At 40.6% G+C, this 7206-nt stretch overlaps 1 long non-coding RNA gene across 3 annotated transcripts; it reads left to right on the top strand.

The window, feature by feature from the left end:
* Positions 1 to 1406: 1406 nt before the first annotated feature.
* On the top strand, positions 1407 to 4905 carry LOC112843424 (uncharacterized). Of its 3 annotated transcripts, none has more exons than XR_003215744.1 (3): positions 1407 to 1687; positions 2144 to 2251; positions 4273 to 4905. It is a non-coding gene; the product is annotated as an uncharacterized LOC112843424 (long non-coding RNA). The 3 variants fall into 3 exon arrangements; XR_003215746.1 differs by having other exon boundaries at positions 1407 to 1836; positions 2189 to 2251; XR_003215745.1 differs by having other exon boundaries at positions 2189 to 2251; positions 4273 to 4904.
* Positions 4906 to 7206: the final 2301 nt, after the last annotated feature.

The raw sequence follows: 7206 nt of genomic DNA, 5'->3' as shown, positions 1-7206 counted from the left end.
CCTTGATGCGGGGAAGATTTGGCCAGCCCGTGTGGATTAAGGGTCCCCAACTTCAAACCACCACGACCACCACCTTAATTTTTTCATCAGCGGCCCTGAATTTGGTAAGTCTAACGTGTTTGTTGTTTTGATTTGTTTAAATTTATTTCGATAAACAGTCTTTTTTTATTTTTAACTGGAAATATATTCGTACTTTGTGCACAGTGAATGTGTTATAAATAAATTCAAATCCAAGTAATTGTAACTTTAGAAGTTATCGAATGTTACTTCAAATTACAACGGTGTAATGTTTTGGCGGTTTTCCGTGGGGGACAACATTTCCCACAATGCATTGCATTGCAACAGAACCCACTTCAAGAAGGCAATGCTCAAACATGGTCTTCTTCCAATAATGCATCCTTGTGCCATGTGTTCCCCAGGTAAGCGACGCTGACACTCCATCGTCCACATGACGTAGCATGTCAGCATGGACACCCTGACTGGTCTTTGGCTGTTGTCAAACTTGCTCAAATCCTTATGCTTGCCAAGTCAGGTTAGCACATTTCAACACAGCAGTTGCACAAGTAAAATCATCAAAAAACAATACACTTGATTGAAGGAAAGAAAAAAGGATAAAAATAATAATTTCACGGATAAAATTAGAGTGAAAAATGTAATATAAATAATGATTAAAATGATATTAATGAAAGAGATGCAATATGGAAAATGACTCAGTAAGCTAAAGCTATTCTGAAGATGAAAAAGCTAATGAAAAGCAGCATGTTTTAAGTTTAAGGGATTTGAAGACTGTTAGTCTGCACAAGCCAGCCTGTACTAGAAGGTTCTGATCAACAGACCTAAGTGAGTGGCATGAGGCATGGGAACATAAACGATCTGCTAGATAACGTTGAGCGAACCCATGTAAGTATTTATAGGTGAGCAACAATATTTTAAAATTGATGCTATGGTTCACAGGAGGTCAGTGCAACAATTTACTACTGGGTTAAATATAATTAAGTGTTATCGGGAAATAATAAACGTAATCAATAAAAACCTTAGTGGGTTTTAAAATTACATCAATACAACCTTATTTAACAAACATGAAACCAAAGTGCAGAAGCAGGGTGTGAAAACCAACCTTACTGCTTCTATAGGAATTAAGTGGCTAATGAACAGCCAGGTGTTGCTAAACAAATGCATTTGATTAATTGCATTTGTTTAGCAACACCTGGCTAGTTGATCTGATCAAAGTTTGTCACTCTCAAGTCTTAAATGGTGGTGCAGTAGTTGTTCTATCACACCACAGCACAAATGTTTAGTTCCACGTCTAACCTCCTGTGTGGCTGGAGCACACTGTGTGGAGTTTCCCAGCTTCTTCTCACAGTCTGGCTAATGGTTATTTGAAATTGTTTGCAGGTGTGCACATGAAAAGCTGCCTGTTTGTCTGTTTCTGTGTGGCAGCCCTGATCCTCTGATGGATTTGTGGGTTGTCCATGTCATGGTTCTGGATCTTGAACCCAGGGCATTCAATTTGAGGCTTTTTAGATTCTGTTTTTCTTCTTCTTCTTTTTTTATATAGTTGAAGCATTTATTTCTGTTGATTCAGTAGAGATCCTTGCTCTGTGTTCCTGTTAGGTTTTTAGTTAGTCTCAACTTGGGGTGGCTGTGGCATAGAAGGGGTTGGTCGTATTTCAGTCTGTGCACCAAAGTATCTTTTTGGCAAAATAGTTAACCCTGAGTTTCTCCCAGTGTGTTCACTGGCGTGTTAATGCTGGACAGAAAGCACTTAGGCAAAGAAACGAGTGCTTGTGTGAATGAGGCTTGTAGTATGAAGTGTTGTGGGTGCTCAAGCAGAGTGTAAGAAGTGGTATAGTAGAACCTGTTCAGTTTAAGTCTGTTTGAGTTATGGCTTTCTCTAGTCTACCCTCCTGTGTCAAGTTCTTCTGTCTGGTGTTCTAGTTAAGCATGTCCTCTTTTATTTCGGTAATCCTGTATTTTATGTCTCATTTTACTTCCTCCTTTGTCATCTCGATTGGTTTTAGCTCTCCACCTTCCCTTGTGTACCCTTTTGTGTAAAAATGGTGCTGTCTTCCCTACTGTGGATTTGGTTTGAGTCTTCCTTTCATGGGCTTTATTCTGAACACCGTAATTGTCCTGAATGAAGGTTCACTTTTTCTTTAATCTCGCCTGCCTGCGACTGTCCGTTTAGGTCCCTTTGCCAGTGATTCATGACACCCCAGGGTGTTGCCTGCCTCTCGCCTTGTGACGACAGGTGAGCTCGCACAACATTACAACATACTGATTTTGGCCATTTCCGAATAAATCTTTCCTGTGAATCACAGCAGTTGGGAAAAGCATGAGTGAAAAGCAAAAGGTTTGCAAACACTTTTCAATTTTGGGTATTTCTTTTTTGAGAGGATTTTTATCCAGAAATTTTGTGAGCAAATCCACTGCTGAGATCAAAAATCTTCTCCCACAGACAGTTTAAGGGGATTAAGCACTACATAACTCCCAGCTTTGTATAAATTTTTGTGTTTTATTCCAAAAGTTTTGTGTGTAGAGTTGCCAATGCTTGTTCTCTGACGGCCTTGGCATGCCTGTCTGTAACATTATTTAAAAAGCTATCCACTTTTAAATGACTCAGCAAGCTGCCTCGAGCACTAATAGTCGTGCAGTAGCTACAGTTGGTTGTGCGGTTAAATGGATATGAAGGGAAAAGCAGTAAATGTGCCGTCTTTGCTTCTCTGTTCGTTTTGAAGTTGGTTATGCTTCGCTTTCGCAGTCTGTGGCATCACAAAGGCACCAACAGCCGTTCAAGAAATCCATCCACGTATCCGTTTTTTTCCACTTGTTCGCCTGTTGTTTTTGAAGATATCTCAATGTAAATGCACTTTAACTCCATGTGGGGTTGTAGTTGTTTGTTACATGGCTTTACTTTTACTCCTGACAACTGTGGATGGTGGTGATGCAATGCTGCGTCTCCCAAGGCACACAACAGTGATTCTGATACTTCTGTAAGCGAGTTGACCAACACACAATTTCTCCACAGCTTTGCTCATTTCCCTTAAATAACACGCAGAGTCTCAGTGGGTTTAAGCTAGCCGCTTAGATACATAGTTTAGCACAACCTGTTGGCAGAGACTGAATTGATGGCATACTCGTCTTGCTCACATACTGTGTTGTGTGTGTGACTGTATTATGAGACCAGGGTCCTTCCATTTCTCCTAAGGGAAGATATTGGAAGCGTCTCCTCTCCCCCTAAAAAGCTGCTGAATTATTCACTATGCCCCAGTTTCTGCCCATTAGGTTGACACACTGCTGGAACTCTCTCGTCTGGAGTAGTTGACAGCTTTCTTACACACACACAGCTACATGTGCAGACGAGGTCTCTCACACACAGTCACGCATGCACACTCACACATGTATAAATATATATTTAACCACCTCAGCTCTTTAAAAAAAAAGACTTTTCTTTTTAAAGTTGGTGAGAATACTCGTTGCTTCTGTCATTACCTCTGCTCCCTCCTTTCTTCCATTATTTAAAAAAATACTTATTTTGTATTTCAGACTCATATTTCCATTCACAGTCTGTTTGCTGTCCAAATTTTCTCCCACTGCTTTTCTGCTATGTATTCACTGCACACACTGAGATGAGCGTGTTTTGGAAGAACTCTTAAATTAATTTTAAACGTGTAACATCTGACATCTTACTGAAAGACAGCTGAACAAGTGGTGATACACTTCACTTTATACATAAGCTAGTATGGCGCACAGTGGCATTTCTTCTTTAGGGAAACAGCTAAGTGCTAAAATCTTTGTGATCACCTGATTAAAGATACCACATGATGAGTTTTCAGAAGCCTCCTGACCAAGACCTAGACTGGGCTTTGTGGTATTTTTGCCACAGTATTGACACATTCTCATAACCTCTCCTTCAATCAGCCTGTGGGGAAGAACAGCAACCAACAAAACTCCTCATATGGAGGCAGGTGGGAAAGTTAAAGACATAATAAATTAAGTAATTAAACATTGCGACAGCGCTGCAGCAGTAGGTAACTCCTCTCTAGTGAGAAACTGCACTCCACTGCACTTTACAAGCTTCTCAGGTACAGCTAGAAGAACGCAACCTAACTCATCAGGTTCCAATCAGATCATGTATCTAAAGCGTCTGCTAAAATAAGCCTGTTCCTTGGAGACTCAAAGACAAATTACAATAAATATACTTTTCAGTAACCAATCATTTTAAGTTCATACTGAAATATATTAATCTGGTCTTTCTTCCTTTTTTGGCAGGTCCCCTTCAGGGTCACCACAGCATATCATCTGCCTCCATCTCACCCTATCCCAGAATTCTCTTCATGTCATCCATCAATCCATCATCCCGGCTGGCAGTTCCATTTTTGACATCCTGAGTCCAGTATATCCACTATCCCTCCTCCATTTAAGCTTTGACTCTCTAACGTTCAAACTACTCAACTCTACAACTTATTTAAAAAAATCAGGATAACAGCTTGCATGGCTAATGATGATCAGCAGTAAATTAACCTGTTAGTGATCGTGCCAGCTCGACTACCCCATGTTTAGTGGACTCTCCCAGGTCATAGAAGGCTCATAAGAACTAAGAATGTCTCATATGGGTCACTGTTACTGCAAGACATGTACTACAGAAATGTAACGGGACAGTCTTGTCCACTGTGAATTAAAGGACTAAGATCAAATGTTCCTTCTGTGCAGCTTTGTCATCCCCTCATCCCTCTCATCAATCTCTCCCTAAGCCAATATTTTTAGCCTCGTCTATTTTTCATACCCCAATTTTGTACCTTGGAGACCGGCTGATGTTTCAATAAACTCAATATACTCTGAGAGCTAAAGTGAAACACAAGTGATAGAAGTCAATACAACTTCCATGCGGTTTCCTGGAATGCACTGTTGAAATATTGAGCCCTGCTTAAAATTTCAAGTCCATCATACAGGCTTTTTCTGGCGATGCTAGCTTTTGTAGGGTATTCAAACCCAATAATTCATGTGCAGATATGAATGTTTCAGTTATGGCAGAGGAAATTAAACTAAATTAATGATAATCAAACTCCAGGCACTGTTGCTATTTCAGGTCCGGCAGAATAAGCTAAGATAAATGGGTGCTGCTACATCTTTAAAATCTAAGAGTTCCTCTCATTACAAAGTAATATCACTTTTCCATGATCCACATTTTGGTGAGCATTGACTCATTAAAGGAGACAGAAATTCCAATCTGTCCATCCAGTTTCCAAAAATTACTATAGGCTATGGAAAACATACATCAGATCAGTTGTTGAAATGTCACTCACAATCATACAAAACGGCATATTAAATGTTAGAGCTAATCAAATGTTTTTAATCCATCCATTCATCCATCCCCACCATTTATCCTGTGCCAAGTCACAGGTGCAGCAGAGAAGCCCAAACCGCCCTCTCCCCGAGCACATCCTCCAGCTCATCCATGAGAACACCTAAGTGTTCCCAGGCCAGCTGACAGATATAATCTCTTCAGCGGGGCCTGGGTCTGTTCATCTGGGGTCTGTCCTCAGGTTTTCTCCCAGTAGGACATGTCTGGGTCCTCACTCAGGAGGTACCCCAGTCAGATGCCCAAACCATTGTCAACAAGCTGCTTTTGATGCAGACGAGTGGCGACTGTAAGCGAAACCCCTGTGGCCACTCTTTGGAGAAAGCTCATTTCTGCTGCTTGTGCTCATTCTTTTGTTCACTACTGAGAGCTCAGGACCACAGGTGAATGTAGGAATGTAGATCGACTGGAAATCAATGCAGGCAGCACATTCCAAATTAAAAAAGATAAAGTTTACCAGTGTGTTGGACCTCTTTTTTTAAGACTCTTTAAACATTTAGTAAGTGGAGGGAAAAATGGGTAATGCTTATTCAGGGCCTGGTAATAGATAATAAAACACTTATAGGTCCTTGTAAGTAAGGGGCCTCCTTGAGCTGTGTTTTTTTCTTTAAAAATGGAACATTTAAAAACAGCATACTTTACTCCAATATTGCCTTCAGCATTAATGGGACCTTCATGGATTCACAAGTTACCTGTGCTATGTGCAAGAGTGCACATGGCATCACGGATGCTGGGGTTTAATTAAAATTCAGTTTTATTTACATAGCATCAAGTCACAGCAACCTTCAAGACCCTACATACTGTTAGGCAGAGACCAACCTGCTGTGAGCAAACCAAGGGCGTAGATTTGGTTTTGCCATTGGTGGGGACGGATGATTCAGCCACTGAACCCTGCCCTGTTTCTTAATTTTTCCTTTTTGTTTTTGCTTCTTGATAAAAAAAGGAGAAATATACTTGTCTACATATGCTATTCTACATGCTTTTAAACCATTTAAAAATTACAATTCATAGTTTTATATGTGAATTATATAATGTTAAATTACTATTAAACAAATGACTGACGAAGTATTTTAGGCTTTAGTTTACTTCAGCCATATTCCATATACAGTGGCTTGCAAAAGTATTCGGCCCCCTTGAACTTTTCCACATTTTGTCACATTACAGCCACAAACAGGAATCAATTTTATTGGAATTCCACGTGAAAGACCAATACAAAGTGGTGTACACGTGAGAAGTGGAACGAAAATCATACATGATTCCAAACATTTTTTACAAATAAATAACTGCAGAGTGGGGTGTGCAATACTTTGTAGAACCACCTTTTGCTGCAATTCCAGCTGCCAGTCTTTTAGGGTATGTCTCTACCAGCTTTGCACATCTAGAGACTGAAATCCTTGCCCATTCTTCTTTGCAAAACAGCTCCAGCTCAGTCAGATTAGATGGTCAGCGTTTGTGAACAGCAGTCTTCAGATCTTGCCACAGATTCTCGATTGGATTTAGATCTGGACTTTGACTGGGCCATTCTAACACATAGATATGTTTTGTTTTAAACCGTTCCATTGTTGCCCTGGCTTTATGTTTAGGGTCGTTGTCCTGCTGGAAGGTGAACCTCCGCCCCAGTCTCAAGTCTTTTGCAGACTCCAAGAGGTTTTCTTCTGAGATTGCCCTGTATTTGGCTCCATCCATCTTCCCATCAACTCTGACCAGCTTCCCTGTCACTGCTGAAGAGAAGCACCCCCAGAGCATGATGCTGCCACCACCATATTTGACAGTGGGGATGGTGTGTTCAGAGTGATGTGCAGTGTTAGTTTTCTGCCACACATAGCGTTTTGCATTTTGGCCAA

This window comes from Oreochromis niloticus, linkage group LG22 (genome assembly GCF_001858045.2).
Source record: "Oreochromis niloticus isolate F11D_XX linkage group LG22, O_niloticus_UMD_NMBU, whole genome shotgun sequence".
Taxonomy (NCBI): domain Eukaryota; kingdom Metazoa; phylum Chordata; class Actinopteri; order Cichliformes; family Cichlidae; genus Oreochromis; species Oreochromis niloticus.
Note: the sequence above shows the minus strand (reverse complement) of the source record. Positions and strands in the feature narration are given on the sequence as shown.